Source organism: Stigmatopora argus, chromosome 1 (assembly GCF_051989625.1).
Source record: "Stigmatopora argus isolate UIUO_Sarg chromosome 1, RoL_Sarg_1.0, whole genome shotgun sequence".
NCBI lineage: Eukaryota > Metazoa > Chordata > Actinopteri > Syngnathiformes > Syngnathidae > Stigmatopora > Stigmatopora argus.
This window is the reverse complement of record NC_135387.1, coordinates 24,216,042-24,238,082: the sequence shown is the minus strand read 5'-3', so window position 1 is coordinate 24,238,082 and position 22,041 is coordinate 24,216,042. Positions and strand designations below refer to the sequence as shown.

Genomic DNA, 22,041 nt, shown 5'->3' with positions numbered 1-22,041 from the left:
GGGCAAGAGGCTCAGCGCCCGCTGGGTTAGATTGAGACAGAAAGAAAGAGGTTGCACACCCGTCTGGCTATTTGCTTCTGAGAGGGAATCCATGTGGAAAGACTCATGTCTTAATTGGCGCGAGTGGCAACGGACGGTGCCTGACGAGACTCGTTAATCAGAGTCTCGTTGAGGAGGCTATGGGCTACGATAGAGACCATGCAGCGCAGTGTGTCCACAGCGTGCTTGTACATCCCATCTGGTTGTCGTGGTTGACTCATCCTTACGGGGATACTCGCGCCAATTCCAAATGCCGGCCGACGCCCTCGCAGCTGTATTTGTCACACTCGGCCACAGGGATGCGGCAGTAATTAGCATCCGTGTAGACGGCCACACATGAGTGGCATAAGCACAACATTACAGGCCCAATCATGTAAGGAGCATGCACTTCTTCAACCTGCATCTGTCTGTCATGTCCAACATCGGCTCAGTTAATGTGGGGGCTATGTGAAGTGAAGTAGGCATCCATGTGGAAGAACTGATAGCACAGCTGGAAGGAACTAGGATGCAGTCCCTGTCTTTGTTGGACTTTTGAGATGTTCAACAGTTACTTGGCTTCTTCACTATAAGTCAGTGGCGGTCTGTGCATTTTCTAGCTGCGACTTCAGCGAATCAATCCAACCCTCAAAAACTATTTTATGGCTATAAAACCTCTACCTCAGCTACAGCTGCGACACATAAAAAAATCATCAATAATAACCTCATACAGTTGAAATATTATTTAGGCATATAGCCATATTTTACTCACCAAAATCCTTTTTAACTGTACACAATATCCATCCTCCTTTCTTTTCTATCGCCATCGAAGCTAATGCTGAAAATCGAGCCTTTCCTGTCGTATTTCTGGCATACATTTTTATTCGATTTAGTGCTGAAAATGTTCGTTCCCGGTTGCGACAGGCTTGCTTGCTTTGTAGGTGTCTGACCTTTCTTGATGATGTCCAGCTTTTTTTTCTTGGAAAGTCCGTCTGAAAAATGGATTTACCAGCAAATCTGCAACCAAATCCAGTTTGCGAGCTCTAGCTGGCTCACTCTGCCTTTGGCCCACCTACTCTATCACTAGCCAATCATAGTTGGTGAAAGCGATGATGTATCCATACGCCTGCGAGAAGGCAATGACGTATCCCTACGCCTGCGAGAAGGCAATGACGTATCCCTACGCCTGCGAGAAGGCATTGTGGTGTTGCCAACTCGAAATCTGATTGGTTAAAGCAACAGTCTTATTGACTCTTGTTTAATGCAGCAGAGCCTGCAGAACTGATTGTGAAGGCCTTGAGGCAGATTTCTGACCCTGGCAACAAATAATGCTGAAATGTGATTGGTTAAATGCTTCAATACGAAAACACACATCTGGAAGCAGTGCAACCAGGGGGAAAGCAATGAAAGGAAGCTAACAGACAATTTGGAATTATTTAATAAGTATTGATGGACAAAATATAATACATGATTCAGATATTTCTTAGGCCAGCAGAGAAGGCCTTGAAGGCTCTGACGGCCCGCCACTGCTATAAGTAGTCTTTACCGTGTTGGGTTCTTGTCATTATTGGTGAATGTCTGGTACCGTTGCAAAATTTATGTCACCTCTAACAGCTCGTTCAAACTCATTTTTGATAGGATGAAGCGGCTCCATCACTGACAGCGTGAGGCACTTACCTAGACGCAAGTGCAATCATAGAAGATAGATTCAATGTATTTGCCTATGATTAACATTTGATCAGTTAAGCCAGTAAAGTCCGCTCCTCCTGCTCCCTCCCAACAGTTATGAAAATGGTAAGCAAAGTAGACAAAAACAAAATATAAAGGCTAGGCTCTTTACAAACTTGCATCTTCTCACCCAGACAGAGTCTTCCTGTCCATCACTGACTGAAGTTCCTATAGAAAAAAAAGTCATAAAAGAGCATCATTCCTCTTTTGTGTTCTTTCAGCATGTTTGCACTCATCTTCTCCAGGTCACTTCACCTAATAGATGAAAATAAAGGCCTCGGGGCTAGAAGTTTGAGCAAACTAACATCTATGTTTCAGAAACTGGCCTTTTTCCCCAGTCTTTTGTTGCATCTCTTTCCGCCACGGGCGTGCAGTGGGAGAGAGGAGTCACTTAACTGCCTCTTGTATTGCCATTTTGGCCGGCCATTCAGTGGAGGAACCATTAAAGAACTTTATGTTTGTGTCACTGTCGCCCTTTGTCAATGTCCTCATTCTCTATTTTACACAGAAGAATATTTGTGTTAATAGCTTTGCTATGCCAGAATATAATAATTATATGGGGATTGTGCCCATGCCAATTTAAAGGGGTCGTCTCGAGTTTTATTTATTTTTTCAACCTTAAACTAAAAACCAATGTATTTGTAGCTCGACACACTGATTTTAGTCCATCGGGGAGAAAAAGGCATTTCTTGTGACAGCATGCCAAAATCAAATTTCTGGAAATGCTGTAACGGAGTACGAGGTGAAAACCCAAGCAAGCTACACCCAGCTAGTACCCCACAGGTTCCCAAATGTTCACTGCAGAGACGGGCTGAACTCGAAGGTCACATCCCTTGGACAGAAGGTTTTCAAAATACTATGTTCCTCCAGGCTCTTTCAGAATGATAGTAGCAGCATTCAAAACAATTAGCCCAACAGATCAAAATTTAAAAAACAGCCAAATGTTACACTATTATATAAAATCACTCCTAGGAGAAAAGGCAAAGGGGATGGATGGCTGGACTCATAATTTGAATAGTAATGAAGTGTGGCCTCGTAAGAGTGTAAACACCTCGTGTGACGTTGCCCTGTGGTCCAGAAATTGTGTAGCATGGGGAGAGAGACACTTTTGATGTCAAATTGCTTCAGAACTACTCGACCGATTGAGACTAAAGCTTGCTATTTTGTTTCAGGTGATTACAGAAAGTAGTTACGGACAGGAAAAATGGAAGGTACAATTTTGGTCGGAATAGCACTTTGGCTAATAGTGGCCAATGTAAAACCAGTTTCATAAGAAGAAAATTAGATCAAGTTACGTTGGGGGTGGAATAATAATAAGTGATGTGTAGAGTTACATGCGAAAAATATATCATCTCACCAGGTGTGATCTATGCAAATTTTAATAGCCCTGGAATCAGACAATATGTAAATATGGCCCTACTTCATTTCCTTTAGGTGGGCACAGCTTTAGTTAATGTCCAAAATCAGACAGATGAATCTCTTAGACTCTATCACTATTTTGAGGACCAATGGCTGGTAGACAAATTAAGTTTAAGATACTCTATTTTTGGTAAAGCATTTTTACACCTATGTTTTCTTCTAAATCGCAAAGTACATACTATTGCTGTCAATTTCCACTAATTACATGACATTTCAAATGGATTCATAATGAAAAAGATGAAAAATCGTTAGTTGGCACTCATGCCATTGATTCAACTTCAATAATGCTACAAATTCCAGTCTAATAAGATCTGCTCTCACAGCAAGGCAACAATCTAATAAAATGTGTTTGTAAGCAAATAAGAATTTACCTTCGAAATTGCATTTCAATCAATAGTACAGCTTTTCATTATGGTGTCCGCCATTTTTCAAGCCGTGGCAGCTGCCCAGTCAGGCTGTAAAGGACCGACTGTCTGGTGGGAGTGTTTAACTATAACTGTGTTTAATGTAATTGACTGGGAGCTAGAATGCTGAGACCCTAAAACCTACGTAAACAATAGATTTTCTTTGCTGGAGATTGCAGGGGATCGGCATCAAACAAGACAACACCGTTACAGTTATTGTTCAACGGAAACATAACAGAATGTTGCATTGTTACGTCGCCGCAGATAAACAATACCACATTTGCCTTCTTTCCTCAGGGGTTGCCAAAGTGAGACATACCATAATTGGTAATATTTTAATTCATTAGCTTTGTTAGCTGACCAGTTAATTTAAGAAACAAAAAGCAACCTTAACAGGAAATTTAAAGAATACAGTAGTGGTAGGCAAGTAGCGTTCTTCATAACGCCGGGGAACAACCCCAATCTGTTGAATTAGATTTTTATGCTGGTTTAAACATTAGTCCTGCTAAATCCAAAACCCTATGATCAACATTTTCATAACTACTTAGTAGTATGTTGTTACTACATGCATCACATTCATATGTCAAGCACATTATTTTGCTTTTTTTTTTCCCTTAAAAAAAATCAGGAATCCTATTATTCCAAAACCTGATGTCATAAAGGACAACTGAAATATGTTTTGTATTCCGCAGCCACAAATTAAGCACAAACAAAATAAAAATAGAGGTGTGCGACCGAACTCAACCACAAATGTGTTCCCAGTGTAATAAGACATCCACCAAAATATTCTACATGTAGGCAGTTTTCACAAAAATTTGTTCAGGCAACACACGCCACGTTAATCTGGATCATTTAGTCCACATGTGTCAAACCGATTCCGCCGAGGGCTGCAATGGATCCTGGTCTTTGTTCCAACCGATCCAGTGCCGACATTTTAACCAATCAGGAGACTTCTAAAATAAGTAGCACCTGACTTTAATTAACTGATTACACTTGCAAAAGGTATCTTCTTGTTGAGTTGGAATGAAAGAAAACCTGCACCCACTGTGGCCCTTTGAGGACCAGTTTGACACCCCTGATTTAGTCACTCGAACCACAATTGTCCGAGTGTGTGTTATTTGTCCCATCCCTGTGTGCAATAGCATAGTCTTTCTTATCATACATAGCACGCAATGAAGAAACATTTTGCCTGGTGGGCACAGTTAGTTTTGACTGTCCGCCTACCACAACTTTAATTGTCCTTCATGTCGTGAAATTCAAAAAATGTTGAAAAGAATGCCTATCTGCGTGCCTGACAGCTAGATGCATAGTGTTTGTGCCTGTGGGTGGGAGGGGAATTTTTCAGTAAATGTAATGGAATGTGGTCTGTGGGGAGCAATTAAAAAGCAAAAGATTTCTGCACTGAGCCAAAATCTTTACTTTGCATAACCTCGCTGCCATTGTGTCCCTCAACCGTCTCTTCAAATTCGTGCCCAGACAGTCCATTGCTCAAAGGACATAAATTCCTCTCCTCTGAAAAGGAGGATGGCGCTGACAATTTGCCGGGTTCTTTCTCCTCAACCTGTCGCTTTTTGATAGCGTGCCCACACAACTTAAGCTGTGAATAATGGTATTTTAAAATCCTCACTAAATATTTAAGATGCACTTCCAGCACCTGCTATTCCTTAATCAGCAAAGGGAGCCTGTCAGTTAGTTGAATAGCTCTGACTGAGATGTGGATGGCTGTCCTAGAAATGGAATTCACTGGCAAGGCTGATGGAAAATGTCACGTGAGTAAAGTTAATAATCATAATAATAAATTGCAAAGATGACTCTTGAGCGAGATGACTTTAAATGTTCTCATCTAGAGAAAAGTCTGTGGTGCGTTATTCTTTACAATTCCACAACAGTTTTATTTTCCTCTAATGAATCACTGCATGCATTCGTAGGCATGTGATAAAACAATTTAAATTCACAGTATGCCCATGTAATAAACAGCTTCGTCTTGGTGATGGCCAATTTTAAACGATCACAGCTCCATACATCTCTCAGCTTCCACTCTCACAACAGGGGGTTAATAGACAAGGCAGACCTGTCGCCTGGGGAGGCTAATTTCTGAAGCGCTTCTGTGAACTTGCTTTGCAAGTGCTGCTAAATAACAAAATGTCCTGATGGATCAAAAATTCACTTACATCTTTCATAGTGGAACGTTTTACCTCATTTGGTACAGGGCAATGAATACAGATTTTTTTCAGTGACAGTTGAACCACCCAATTTCTAAGCATATGCACAGTTTTATGTGATCATTTTCACTTTCTGTCCAAAATGTGAACTGAAACATCTTATATTTTTGGGAGTTTGTTTCCGTGGACATGTTTGCCTGGTGGTTTGATATACTGAAGCCGAAAAGCACGATAGTACTGAACCTCAGCAGAGCCAGGAACATAATCGGGGACCCATACCACCCTGGTCACAATCTGTTCCAGCTGCTGCCCTCTGCCAGACGCTATAGGTCCCACAAAGTATGGACAAATAGGTTTAAGGACAGTTTTTTCCCCTCATCCATCAGGACTCTAAACTTGCGGTAACACAACACACAATCCCTTCTGTGTAATAACTTCGGGGTGAGGTAATATGAAAAGACGTTTGGGCGGTGATCTGCCTCCTACTGGCTGACTGAAGGTAAGTGAAAGACAGTGAGAGGTAAGTGATCCGCTCGGGGGTTGATGCGATGTATCCATAACGGCAGAATGCCAAATTACGAGTCCGAAATGATCACTTATTTGGGTCTTTTGCCGAGAAAACGCACCTTATGGAGAAGCACTACCAATTTCGTTATACGCAGTTTCTGGGTGTGATGACAATTAGGCTTTTGTTGTTGTTGATGACGACAAGGCCTATGTCCGATTATTATTATTATTACAAAACACACAAGACTCCTGGATCGAATCCAATCTTGTTACCGAATCCAATACTATCTGGTATTCAAAAATACTTGCATCGGGACATTACTAAAATGAATCCATTGTAGCTCTTCATTGTGTTGTTGTTTAACAGTCCAGTCATGCTAGACTGAGTTAAAATATGTTGGAAATATTTAATTTGAAACTTTAAAGGATCATTTGTAAGACATTGCATTTAACCTCGCCTTCCTATTTAATGGTCATATTCCGATACCTTCAACATCACTGTTATTGGAGTGTCAGGATTAGATTCACAATGGGAAAATAAATGGATTAGCACCCACAGTGAAAATCCCATATTGCCCATGGCCGTTTCTATTCTGCCGAGAAAAATATGAGCTAGTATGAGTAATTAGCAGGTAAGCTTTGCATTATTATGGGTTTCCCTAAATCAAAATATATGTTTTTCCCCCAGTAAATTCCATTTACATATAGCATGTACCGTACACAGGAAATACACACGCTTACTACTTCGAATAAATCCATTTTTTACTCGTAACTAGCGAGCGTCAAACAACCTCACACAGATTTAAAGTTTGTCTTAACACTTATTGACATGAAATCAGAAAGCATTGTGTTGGCTCAGGCTCTTTGTCAGTGAAAGTATCGCATCTCCAACAAGAAGTTTCTAATTTCACTCTGGCTTATTGAGGCGTCAGATTGCAACTGCCGACCGCTCTCGCACTGATGGCCTTTTGGACCTCAATGTTGTGTTTCAATCAGGAGGAATGATTGCTCGGCTGGCTCCTACCTGCCCGCGTCTTCTCGTAATTACACCTCCTTCCATTTAGGAACACTCATGGCTCAGACTGCTGGCCGGTGAGGAATGTTGTGACGTTATTGCTTATTTTAACAACACATGTAATCCGTATTTCAGTCCAGTCTCATCATTTTGTGTTGAAATGTGTCTTGACTCTCGTCGAAAAGGAATTACATTATTATTTGATATCACCAGGATGTATTCAATAATGGTAATGGTAATCATACAATCATAAATGTTTGTAAAAACACTTCAATGTAAAAGTAATTATTTGCAAACATATTCTTGTCATGTCTTCTAATGGTAAAAACTTTGGTCAAATGGTGACATGCTAATATCGTTCTATATTGTTGGCAAATAATAAGAGTTCTGTAAAAAAAGAGAGAAAAGCAGACAAAAGAGAAAGACTATTAAATATTTCACCATTCAGACCAACAAAAATTGGAGAATAGTCAAAAATAACGTTGAAATCCATCTAAATGCTTTTAAAATATCTATTGCCATACACCTCAATCACAAAGTAATTTTCTTAATCTCTCATTATTGGGCTTTCTTGGCTGATTCCCCTCGTTCCTTTTCCCAACACAGCTGCATAGACATCAGACATACTGCCTCCATAGCTTGTTTGGTTCCAAAATTCAACATTCCATTTTTTTTCCACAGACATTTTTGGGCAAGGGTTTTAAATTACATTATAATGATGGGCTATTTTGTTGAATGGGTCCCAGTACAGAGTAACTTTGATAGAAAATAGCTATCACAAGCTGCAGGCCAAAATAGCCACCATTATCATCTGTGGCTGACAGCAATGGGAAATAAAGTGAAATAGTGGGGGAAGCAGAGAGTTAATATACAAGCACGGGCAGAATTCGGGTGGTTGCTTGAAAAATATTTTTCAATACAGTTACTGGTTACCTGTAAAAAAAAAAATGTCACTGAGCGACTGACTTGGTTTTGGCCCCTATAGCAGCTCTGTATGAATGTGCTTTCTGTTACTTTTCATGGTAATATATTACTGAACTGCAGCTTAAGCTTCAATCATCTTTTAATCATTGAGCAATGCTTGAATTTGATCTCAATTTACTCGTTAATTTGTGTTTTTTGTTTAAGTAAACCAAGTAGTTGGTGTCCCTGCCCTGTGCCCACTCTCCAGTACCTGCAATATGTGTTCTGAATATGTTTAGCAGAGCCACTCGCAACATTATTCTCCTTTTCGCTTGATTGCCACTTAAAGATGGGCTGTCATCATCACTGAGTCAGACAACTGTGACGGGACAACACATCGAGGGTGGGTGTGTCAAGTTTTTTTGAGTTGTGTGTTGTCTGATATACATAAACTGCCTAGCAATGGGTTGCTTTCAACAAGCAAGAGATGCCGCTTAGCCGGCTAATAAGCTAATTTGGCTGACCGGTGTGGTCCTTGTGGACACATTAGTGACAATTTCTTCGACGGACAAAATGATCAACCAATGTAACATTAGGCACAGTTCAACAAAGCTGCACCCCAGGGTGAAACAAGACAAAACCAAACAAGCCACATTTTGAAGATTTATTAAAACAATTCTTTACTTACCATGCAGGCAATGTTCCCTCTAATTTTTCGTTGGTCTGAGCAGAAAGTCAACCTCCCTGAGCGCACTGAGTACCAGTGTGAGGGACATCATCGGTACTCGGATGATTCGCCTAAAGACGTTTCGCCGACGGACGTTTGACAGACGGGCAGGTCGCCGAATGAACGTTCGGCGGAACGTCCATTCGGCGACCTGTCAATTTTTCATGTAAAACATGCTGTAAAACACGAAAAACATAAGTGGACAGAGCTACTGCCACTTGCTGCCGCTTAAACGGCGCCATCATGGGGAAAAGGGTAAAAAAAAAATCCAAATTTTTTTTTTTTTTTTTACTGCGCGCCATATGATTACTGCTGCGCAGCGAGGACGAGAGTAGTGCGCAATTGCGCACGCGCGCAGCTTAGAGGGAACACTGCATGCAGGTGTACCACACTTTGGATGATGGAAAACTCAGAACCATTGAAACCAGGATGCCCGTTTTGTAGGCCATGGGTTAACATGAATATTCAGGAGTCTTGGGTAGATCTGTTGGAAGAGAAAGACATGGTTTGTCATTAGCTTCACTGCAAAACTTCTCTAATCGACAGCATCCTGATGACAGGTTTTCAAATGATGCTCGCCTACTTCTGTAAGTGATCCCTTTCCCGCCTGCTGTTCCACAAAACCAAAAAACATTTGTGCTTACAGAACCACTTGTGGGGCCATGAAAGGAAATGTGGCATGGGATTAGGAGAATAATCCGATCTGCAGATGTTAAGAGACTTTGGTTGCATATGGTTTGCTTAATCAATCTGCGTTAGACCCTGGCTTGTCTCATTAATTTGCTCAGTCGACTGTTGGCACCATCTGTGTTCAGGACCCTGGTTTGTTTCAAGGTAAAGTTCCCCAACACCATTTTTATCACAATTTTATCAGTGGTAGTGAGGTGATTTTACAGGAGTGTACCCAATACTCTGTATGACATACAGGTGACCATTCCAGGATGTTTCTCACCTCTTGCCCTTCATTAACTAAGAACTTGAACAGGTTAAATGCTATTTTACAATGGTTAGCAACCACCCTCGGACCCATGTTTCCAATTTTTTTATTGAAGAAAGGCCAAGCAGGTTCCTTTTCCCAAAATAACCTTTATAAATTGCCCTGAAAAAGACTGCCTACCAGTCTCGGAATATACCTCAACTCTAGCATGACTCACACCCAGAATTCAATGTGGACAGACTCTAGAGAAAATGAACAAACAATTGTCACCATTGTAAGATGCCTAAATGTACAAAGTACCTTACTTTTTGAACAGTAAGGACCCTGTGGCTTTTAGTCCAGTGCAGTTTATTTATGATTTTTTACAGACTTATGAGCGATATGTCTTTTCGTATAAATACTCCATTATACAATGTGGAGACCCAGACCTCACATGACCACTAGAGGTGTAAAGATGAAACGATTTGAATCGTTTATCTGTTCATCATGTGCGGTCCAAATTCATGGTTTAACAGCTATGAATTGCTTTCTCAATGAGTAACTTTATCTTGAGTATGCACCACATGGCTCACTGTAAAGAGATCAGTCTGTTTCATTTCACTATTGCCGTTTTCTTATTTTGTTTCCTTTTTCAGAAGGACTTCTTGTCTCCAAATAGGCTCTGCCATCATTGTAAAGTTACTTGTAGCAGTTCATAATATCTTTAAACGTCAGTCCCTTGTTAAAATATTTCCTTGGATTCAGCAAGCTAGCGTACATTCATATCTGCTGTTCCCAGCTTCTTTTCCCGGAGAAGTGAGTTAAATGGAAGATTGCTGATTGAGGCTGGGTCAAGCCCACGGAGGCAAGGTGCATGGCATGGACCTCTCAGGTGAAATGAAGCGTAAAAGCGGCTGTCATGAGGTAGCAAAGAGGAACCACGGAAATGGATTGTCGCCTGAGCTGGATCTGACTTTGGATAACAGGCGAGCTACTCCTTTGTGTGTGCAGATACACCAATGAGCAGTTAGCGAAGGCGCTCATCCTGAAAGTCGATATGTGTCGCATGGACCTTTTCCAAGCAGAGGTCGCAATAGGTCAGCCTCTGCCATGTATCAACTGTGCAGCATTAGATTGTACCAATAGTGAAACAGTTGCAAATCAACTGTTTTTGCTCTGCTAAGCTGTCACAGTAGTCACCAGTATTTTTAATTTTACCCACGGTTCCTTAGTCAGCAGGTGTTGGATTTGTTTGCTTTAAATCCCTGCGATGATTCGAAACTGGTCATTAGCTGTTGAGAAGATATCACTTAATCACTGCCCCTGCATACAAGGATGGGCAAGTAACACCGTGCAATGACTACAAGAGCAGTGTCTAAAACTTTGGCCAAAGTACAGCAGAAAGCTAGCTAATGAAGAGAAATGAAACCCTGATCGCTGTAGAAAAATCGTACCTGCTGTCTGATTTACTGAAATTATATATTATTTTAACTTCATTTCAATTGACTGTGTCAAAGCATTTAAGGCATCATTCATATGAAAAGAATAATATGAGCCCTTTCGTAACATTTTTGTTCAGCATGATTACCAAAATCTAGCTCAAGTGTCACCTTATTTTTCACCTTAAATAACATAAAACATAAAAGCTTAACAAAATTGTTAGGCTTTATCCCTACCCACGTACTTCTGTGCCAATAATGACTAATAATTTTTTTCTTCAGTGCTGAGTCCTAGTAGCAAGCAAAAGACAGGGGAGTTGCTTTTGCTTGCAAGTTTCAGTGGGGATTTTCACATTTTTATGAACTTTAAAAAAAAAAAAGTTTTTTAAAATAATTAATAGCGGAAAAAAATCGTGATTTGTGATAGTTGAAGTCGCTATAATTGAGGGACAACTGTAGTAGTTTATTTCGCATCTTATTTGCTCCAGGAGCCCAAAAATTGAGCATGTTTAGCAACATCCATTACATCATTATCAACTTTGAAGAGCAACCGATTCCTTTAATATTAGAAGAAGTGTGGGGCTAACCTATTCGAGATTGATTAAGGGATTTGGTTTCACAGTTGCACAAAGCAGTGCTGCATTCAGGGTCACTGCCAGGGGGTCAAGCAAACAAATGTACCTGTCAGATGGCCCACTCAGGCGTCGACTCTTGCGTGTTTGCACTCTAAGAAACAGAAAATAGTCCTCCAAGTCACCTGCACCCACCTGTGTTCTTTTACGGGAATACTTAATTCTCCTGTTGCGATGGAATAATTTCGAAAACAAATACAATTTATATTTTAAATGCTTCTAATGTTTGCCAGTGCCATTTTCCACTGCCAAGATCCAAAATAAGTGCCACGGGTATTCTTATATTTTATTTGCTGGAAAAGATCACACGCCTTTTCCACGAATCAGTGAATCTGCCGACTAAGTAACCATTACGCCAAGCAGTGATTCCCGACAACTGTGCCGTGGGGCTTGAGTGTGCCATTAAAGATCATCAGGTTTTCCGCAGTATAAATGATCTAGTTTCAATTGCATTAACTGGTCTGAAATGTTTTTATTCACTTCAAAGTTTGTATCTTTATTTGTTTATGGGAGTGACTTATAGGCAGCGGGCAGAATAATTAAATGCGTGTCAACTCAATTGCAGAATGTACATCATGACCCGTAGAACCCCATTTCTTGACATTTTAGTTTGGTAGTTTACTGTGAGATTTGTCAAAATTAATAAGTGCATATATGTATGTGCCATTGCTTCATTAAATTGCACAAAGCCAGATAAATGGATTAAGCCTTTCTGTGTGAATTGGAAAGTAGCCTGTGAACTACTATGGTATTGACTTGTTGTTGTTTATGATGACTTATATGGCAACACAAACGATCTTTGTTTTATTTGTGTTTTTACTATCACTTACTGTGTAACCATCAGGTCTCAGGCATTCTCTCACACTATACAGTATGTACAATCAAAGGGCCTATGTTGTTTTGCTGAGGTTGAAATAATGCTAGTCGCACATGTCAGTGTCTGAAGTGCTGTGCTTGAATTTCATGTCCTTTTGTTTCCCCCTGAGAGCGTCTGTGCATGACTCTAGGTCAATGCTGCAGCTAAAGATAATGCTTGGTAACTTAATTATCTAATTCAATCTACTAAAATAGGATCAGGCTGACTTTTTAAAAGATAAATAATGACACGCTCCAGACTTTTAGCCAAATTGCTTACACAATTGTATTCATTCTAATGCTGGGTTCTAGAAAGAGAATCGCTCTTAGTTGAGGTTTGTTAACGAGCCGTAAATTGTGCCGAGGCAGGAATGCTGTTTCTTCAGAATAGTCCATCTTAAACAGTATGGCATGGCAGCCTGCCCTGTGGTAGCACAGTGACATGCAAGGCTGCGGCTGGTCTTTACAACAAGGCAAGAAATTGAATTTATTTGCTTTATTAATGGGTCATATCATAAAATGCTGCAGCTAAATTTAAGTCGTTATCAATGTTTGTAATTTTTCTCCCACAATCTTCAGAAATCTTGTTTAGTTTGCTTCGTTATTAAACTGCCGTTAAGTAGTGTATTTAGCATCTGTCATTTTTACAATGGCTGAAAATTTTATCATAGCCATGAAATTTTTATTCATAATAGGACAGTTTTTAAATAGTGTAAACAATTATTTTACTCCTGTGTGGTGTATCATTTATCTCGAAATGGCCACATGGGCACAAATCTAAGCCTTGGTAGCTGGTTGGTTGGCAACTTTTAACCTTCCAGTGATAAGCTGTTTTCTGAAAAAGTGGGATGGATTAAAGGACAAGTTGGCAAGCCATACTGTAGCATAAAGTGATAGAGCTATTTCTTAATATTTATATTATGTTCAAGTTGCTCTTGTGTTTTCATCAGTGGCGGCCGCAAGTCTTGTTTCTAACAAAGCTGACAAAGCAATTTTTTAGATGTATTGGTTTTGTTGTTAATTTGTAGAGAATTGCGTCATATGAACAGTTGCTCCTTTGATATTGTTGTCTTTTGTCTAAATCTCGAAGCTGTTGCAATGTTCACTTTAGCATAATTTTCAACATCAGCCTGAGGTTTCCTTATTAAAAATCCCCAATTACCTTATTAGTTACTATAATAGACATTTTAAAAATTTAATTTCAACACCATATTAAATGTGATTGCGACACACATTGTTAGTAATATTGTGAAATGAAGTTTAATTGAATTTCATAGTTATCTACACGAGTCACTGATGGTGTATTGGTTCATTCGCCTGACTTTGGTGGTGGAGTGTGGGATCGACTCTTAATCAATGAATGGCTTTCGGTTTCCGGTTCTGCTCTATGATTGGCCGGTGATCAGTTTAGGGTCGCCTTCCACTCAGCTAGGCTAGCCACCAAGGCACAGATCCGGTTATCTACAAAATGTAATATTCTCCATTTACTGTATTATTAAAAAAATTCTTTACTTCTTGCCACATTTCCTCTATGCCTGCTGTTTTAATCGTAAGTATCAAATTGCATATGTTAGTTTGATTCTGTCATCATGACGCCTGTGGAATTACTTAAAGTATGTTTTTCCTAGGGTATACAGTCATAATCGCTGAGAGACATTCAATTACAATCCTATACGCACAAAGGTTCGGCCTGGGATGTAAGAAATTAATGATCTACAAGACTGTTAAGGGATGCGCCTCCAACTTGTATCCGTGACAATGCACACATGATGCAGTGCACCCAGTAATGTACTCGCAGCTCCATTAACTCAAACTCTCGGAGGGATGCAGAGTGGCTATCCCCCATGTGGTGCTCCTCTGCTCCCGTTAAATGACTTTTCAGAGCAAATTTGAAAACATAATAGGGAATTTGACGTCTCTGCACACCCCTGCTATCTGTGATGCTTTCTTATCTATACTCAGTGCCATTAGGCCCACACCAGATTGCTGATGCCCCAATCCAGGTTTTTTTTTTCTTTTTTCGAAATTTTCTTGTAATTGTTCATATGGCACAAACATTTGTGACTCCACAAGTGTGGGAATGCTTCGATAATATCTCAAACCTGTACTGTAACATGTGTCACATCATCATGTGACGCAGTGTTTACGTGAATAAATATCGTGATTTCTTAGCTGTTACTTTGGTGGTAACTTTCGAGGATTTTATGCAGTAATGATGGATTTTACTTGTTGACAACGTATAGTTCGGTACTCGAACGTTTGGTCGCCGGATGTTTGGTCGCCGGACGTTTGGTCGCCGGACGTTTAGTCGCCGGACGTTTGGTCGCCGGACGTTTGGTCGCCGGACGTTTGGTCGCCGGATGTTTGGTCGCCGGACGTTTGGTCACCGGACGTTTGGTCGCCGGACGTTTGGTCGCTGGACGTTGGGTCGCTGGACGTTTGACAACATGACAGAGAGTTTACTGTTGAAACCAGCTCTCAAAATTATATTCATGAGAGAGAGAGTTTAATATCTAAATATCTACTGTTGAAACCAGTTCTCAAAATTATATTCACCTGGGCGACCAAACGTCCGGCGACCAAACGTCCGGCGACCAAACGTCCGGCGACCAAACGTCCGGCGACCAAATGTCCGGTCACGGTATAGTTCGACTGTGTTGTGCGAGCGTTCATAATGCAAAGGTATTGGATACATATCCAGTAATCACATATGAAAGAGGCCCAGGTTGGATGTGAAAACATTGGTTTTCGACTCTTCATCCTGCATTAAACAATATCAGATGTGTCTCGTAAAAAAAGGGAAAATTGACCTATGGTTGATAAGGTTGTTAAGAAGCATATTTGCCAGATCAGAAAATGCATGGTGTGGCGTAAATTGTGGGAATAGTCCGAAATGCGCGTGAGTGTTGACAATCCAAATGTATAGAGCAGAGATCTTTAGTTTAAATTCAGAACGTCAAGTAGGAAAGGATGCTTTCAGTGCAAAGAACGTCAAAATGATTTGGTTTGTGTAGCCGACCTGTCAAACAAAATCAAACAGCTTTCGGAACTTTGGAGCTATCCAGTGTTTTAGCAAATGACTTTTGCTAAACATGGTTTGATTGGCTTCAATGATCACGTGATCATAAAAGGAGATACAGCATTATAGCTGCGTACACACAATTTCTGACAGCAGCCTATCCCGCCCCTGCACATGTGAGTAGTAATCATAGCGTCAATCACTATCCTCATGCTGTCACTCAGGATTCAAGCTGCTGTTTGGAGAATCAACACCCTTGGCAGCTTATTCTGCCTTCCAGAGAATTGAGGAGAAGTCAAACAGCGGCCGCTAACCCTTATCACAAATATTCAATGTTTGCGGATTTAGACCCCTCAAATCTTGTGACCATTTCACACCTTTCGGTTTTCTATAGCTGTAAAATATCAAAATACCCATCATATTTAGCAATGTAGGTTGGAAAAATGTGGGTCCACCTGGATAGCAATATTGTAGTAATAGCAAGAACATCATTGTAGCAATAGTAGTATTTTTAAGAAAACAGGGAGATTGCAAAATTGCCTCTCATGAGAGGTACATTATGTTCAAACCGCAGAAATGCCCAGGTAAATGCATTATTTAAGTTTCTGATATACTTCATACTTGGCATAGCGATAGGCTCCAGCACCCATGCTAAACTTGAGGATAAGCGGTACGGAAAATGAATGTACTTATTGATATCCTTAATTACGGTGTAACTAGGTGGGTTAAATAGACTCTAGCCTGAGTTAACTGGTCCAATTTACAGTGCAATTTAAAGATGGAACAAGCCACCATTCTGTGATTCCTGCTAGAGTCTCAAAGTTTTGTGGAAATGTGGCCCTGATGGCCCTAATAAAAATGTAATTGCCATCATATAATCCTGTTAGTGCGGAGTAAAATCGGGTAAACTGAACATGCTAGGTTTTTCTTCCTTTCTTTTTTCTTTTTGAAATTTTTATTTATTTACAAATGACGAATTTTCAGGTGGCAATATGAAATACAGCACAACTAAAAACAATGATGTTTGCATGCTGAGGCAAATTTGTGTTGATCAATTTAATCTTAGTCGATTCGTCCATTCAAACATGAATGAAAGTCTACAAATGTGAACTGAAATATTCTCCTATTCTGTTGTTTGCTGTTCTATTTGTTTTACACACCAAAGCTTAGATTAGACGCAAAACTGCAATAATTCCAAAGAGCCCTTCCTTCTTCTTGACCTCATTCAACTTGGTCTTCAGCTTTGATTCTGAATCTACTATGTGGTGGCAGATTAATTGGTGGACACGCTTTACCTTTGTCCTTTTCTTTGTATTTTCCCCCCCTTGCAATTTAATGAGTATGTCAGATTGTGATGGTGACATTTCCCTATCGACGCAGTCAATCCCTTCCATTTACATTTCATATCAAGTGACGGGGCCGCCCCTGTGTGAAAGGCCAGGTTGGATTAAAGTATCACGGTGATTGGACGCTATCCTGTGGACTGGCTGGCAGGCGGGCGCACTTCCTAAATCCCTGTCTTGGAAGGGAGCAGCTCTCATGCTGCCACTAAGCTCTCATCCATCATTGTCTACCACCACAACCCAAACCCAATACCTGGGAGATCATGCATGGTGGCGGTGTAACATTGGATATAATTGTCTTGTCCTCTAACTATCTTTTTCTCTTTTGATTTGGAGAGAAACAAATTAGATGAGTACACACATGAGATTCTCATGATGGAAACAGTTCCAACAACAACAGTTCCACCATTAAGAAACCACAAAATTCTCCCCCACAACTGTTGATGATTCAGTAGTGCTTCAATCAATGCTAGTCAATGCCTTTTAATTTCACTATACAAAGACATTTGACGTCAGCCAAAACCTTATTAAAAGCACCTCGTTCTTTAATGCAATATTATCAATCATTCATTCATTAATTTATTTCCTATACCGCTCATTCTCACAAGGGCTGCAGAGAGTGCTAGAGCCTATTCCAGCCCAACTATGGACAACAGGCAGCGACGCCTTCAATTGGTGGCGAGCCAATCACAGGGCTAAAGGAGATAATGCTCATACTCATACCTAGGGGCAATTTAGAGTGTTCAACCAGCCTAGCATGCATGTTTTTGGGATGTGAGAGGAAACCGATATACCCGGAGAAAACCCATGCAAGCCTGAGGAGAACAAATTCCACACAGGGAGGTCGGAACCTGGTATCCAATCCTTGATCTCAGAACTGTGAGACAGACGCGCTAACCACTCCGTGTGCGGTCTTTTGGTTGCCGGTTTTTTCGTCGCGGTCTTTTGGTCGCAACAATGGCCATGAGCAGTTTCACTGAGCCGACATGTGAGTGTATAAGAGTTTGTATGTACATGCGTTGTCCCTTTAAGAAGCTACATCAGTCAGGGTCTTAACAAGTTCTCCAACAAAAAACAATAAAAGTCCGGGAATTTTGGAGCTTTTCTTTAGCCTAATAACTAATAGGGCATTAAGTATGACTAAATAATAATTCGCAGTTTGTATTTAGGGAATTTGAGCAACGATTTAAATGGTAATTATCAATAACCTTCCAGGCGACCAAAAGAGCGGCGACCATTCGACCGTGTACCAAATAATCTGAGTACCAACCACTCGCACACTAAGCCGTTAGTGTCAATCATACATATGTATATCCATTGTCCCATGTTTTTTTTCTCCCATTTATCCTGCGCAGGGTTTCACATGAGCCCATTCCAACTTACTTTGCACAAGTGGCTCGTCCACCATGAAATGGTAGCCAGTCAATCACAGAGCATAAAAACACATTGTAATTAAGTACATTTAAACAATGATGTCCATGAAGGATATCCAAGGTCCTCGTTGGTATGCACAGCAATGATTCATTCTCTCCCCTGCAGCATTTCATTTTGCAAGTGTGACTGGGTAAAGGAATGGAAAAAAATATGTAGGAGATTACCGTGTTGAACAATTTGGTTCTGCTTAATATAGACTCCTTTGATTCAGTCCTGGGCCCCTGAGATGAGCACTGGTGAGGAATGATTGCAATGCGCGAAGGAGCGGCAGCTCATTGGCTCGTCAGGCACTTCAGCGTAATACCAGGTCATCCCTGCTGAAGTGTGGAATCGAGCCTAATTAAAACAAAATGCTTTATCAAGAGCCGAGGCAAGCCAGGAGCCCTAATAAAGCAAGTAGCCAGCAATTTCCTGAGATTTCACCACTGATAAGTTTTTTTTTATTAAAACAAAGTGGATGGAATTGCTTTATTCGTATAATTTGCTGCTACATCCTCTAGTATTCTCTTTCGTGTAAACATAGAGTTCCTATAAGCAAAACGAGACATGCATTGCTGGTTAAAATGTCATCTGGTTTCAAAATGCTTTAATTTTCCCATTTAAAATGTAACTTAATATGATTTTGTCCTTCAAGCCACCACACGAGTTCCACAATTTGACCGTAGTTGATCATTTTTTGGCGCTTCTAGTCATGTGGTTGATCGTTTTTATGGTTGTTTGTCGCTCAGGATTTAGAGTGGCGTGATTTCAAATAACTATAACATAAAAGCATTTATCTGCTCATCTTGAAATGTATACGAGGTCACGAGTTATCACTTACTTACGGGTTTGAATAAAACAATGAAATCGTGCGAACCTGCCAAAAGTTAGATTTGTAATTAACTTTATTGTCAGTTATTTTTAGACAAATCGATGCCTTCATCTTCGTTGATATTTTTTGCTTTGTATGAAGAAAGATGGAACAAAGACTGGAACAAAGTAAGAAAGGCCTCTGTCATACTTAAACAAAATTCCGATAGAGACCCCACACAATATTGTGATAAAAACTGTTTCATCAGCAAATGGTGGATCAACTAAGTGCAGTGAGGAAGTATCCACTCCAAAAAAAAGAGTCAACGATTGATTGTTCAATGTTTTGAATCTAAAAAGTAAACTGTCCAACACACAAAGACAGTGTGGATTGTTTTGAAAGGCTAAAGGCAACGATCAAACTCCATATTTATGGACTTCTCCACTTGGTAACAGATACTCTCTGTATTTAGCTTTCTTGCCGCGAGTAACATTTCAAATGTAGTCATAATTAGAGTATATGGCCAAAGGTCATCCAATCATTAAAAACGAAACTTAGTACGCTGCTTGCTCAATTACTTTCCCCTGTGTTGCTTGGTGTGTGGTAAGCCTTAGGAGACACCATATTGCAAGTGTAACATATTTCCAAGACTTGGTATTAGACTTGGTATTTTTTCAAATAGCTTCCTCTTAAAGTAGCAGAGTAAATCACAAAGTGCTGTTGGCACAATGTAGCTGATTGTTTTTCTTTTTTATGTCGACATAATTCATCGGGTCTGACAGCTGAATGGCTGCACTGATGTGCAGAGCGACGGACCATCTGTATGTTTGACTCGTTCTCTGCAGCTATTTCAGTACCACCGTGTCTCCATATTGATGCCATCTGAGTCCAATGAGTTGTCGCTACAAGTCTTATATGCAAGATTGCTGAACGCGTCAGTGCCTGCTAGCAAGGAGTAAATAATACTACTTCTTAATACTACGGTGGCACAGTGCTGGGTGGTAAGCATGCCTGCCTCACTGTTCTGAGATCGAGGGTTTAGATCTCTCTCTGTGGAGTTTGTATGCTCTCCTTGTGCATGTGTGGCTTTTCACCGGGTACTCCAGTTTCCTCCCACATCCCAAAAACATGCATGGTAGGCTAGTTGGACACTCTAAATTGCCCCAAAAAGCAAAAAAAAAAATGCTTATCCCTGTTTTTATTATTTTTATTTTCTAATTTATATATATTTAAGATAAGGAGTGAGGCTTTTAATTTCTGCCATGGACAGATTAAGGTCAGGTCTTCAGGGTGAAGTTCAAGGTCAAAAGTTATATCACAAAATGTACACCCCCAAGCATTCCAGAAATGACATCTATGCATTTTCCCAGTCCAACAACACCAATTTTCGATTGATGGACTTTTGAAATTGATGTCCTATCTACATAATCCCCAACTGGATTGTCGTGAAATTTTGAACTTGAAGTTTGACAACAGGCATCATTTGTGTATCAAAATTTGAGATGCTTATGTTAACTCTGTCAGGTCTGTCAGGGTCATGGTTCTTGCTGAAACCCTGCCAGGAAGTGTTCGATAAACTTTTCAAAGTCATTTAGTTACGCCAAATGCAAGAACCTCTGCTATTTTGAAAGCCAAATCACATCTAAGATGTAAGATAGGGCGTCCTAGGAAGATAATTGGTGTCATGTGAAACATTGACAGTTATGGTTTCTCATCTAATTGCCTCCTCACATTTGCTTTCCCTTACAGTCCGACTTGCAAATTTCATGGGTCGGCAGAGAGACAGAATGGTGCTTGACTGGAGTCGACAGGTTGCCACGCGTCCTCGTGACTGCCTCAAATATGACTGCCGGGTGTGGGAATTAGCGGCATCACGAGAGGCTGCTTTGAAAGCTTCAAACTTAGTGTGAAATGGTCGCATGCGAAGGCTTTGATCATCCCCCGCGGCCGGACATCGCCCCAGGGAGCCCGGACCCTCGATTCTATTGCACCTGACAGCATCTGGATGAGCGCACTTTCAGGAAATATGCTCTTCCACGATTCAACCTTGATCACACACGCCTGACTGCATGCTCACGTAGCACACAGCAACGGACATCAGGTACTCCGTAACAGTCAATCACAATCTTTAAAGCAATTCAACTTAGACTTCTTTTTAATTGTCTTACTGGCTGTATATTTGTAAACATTGCATGCCCAGGTGAGGAATCTGTGGGCTATGCACATTGGGGAACAGAAACTTAATTAAGAAAATAATTGGTAATCATTTGAACTGGCAATTTGGAGGGTGCTTCATTATGGCACTTGCTGTAAATATTACTCATTAACAGAGCATTTTTTAAACATTAACAACTAGGACGTAGGAAACTTTACATGAGGCCAGATTGATGTGTATCGAGAGACAGTTGATTTGATTAAAACAATCTATCTTTAATGCCAAATATGTTCTATTGTGATTGGGTTCATTTTGGAACCAACAGGATTTGATGTGAAAAAAAACGATAAGATTTTGTTTTTAATCTAGTCATGAATCATAAAGAAGGGAAGTCCGTTTAAAAAAAAGATGTATGGATACCTAAAGGAAACAGGATTCATGCATTTTTAAATACAACATGCAAAGCCTACCAGCATGACTTTCATCCCCAATGGCCACAATGCAATAAAACATGGCAACAATTTGCTCAACATTAACCCTGATTATAAAAAACATGACAAGCCCATATCAAGTACACA

At 40.4% G+C, this 22,041-nt stretch overlaps 1 protein-coding gene across 1 annotated transcript in view; it reads left to right on the top strand.

The window, feature by feature from the left end:
* The window catches only part of plxna2 (plexin A2), a 250,079-nt gene that overhangs the window by 68,550 nt on the left and 159,488 nt on the right, over nt 1-22,041 (top strand). Inside the window, exon 4 of the mRNA XM_077610560.1 lies at nt 21,058-21,409. The gene's annotated coding sequence lies outside the window, so the exon portion shown is untranslated. The remainder of the gene's footprint in view (nt 1-21,057; nt 21,410-22,041) is intronic.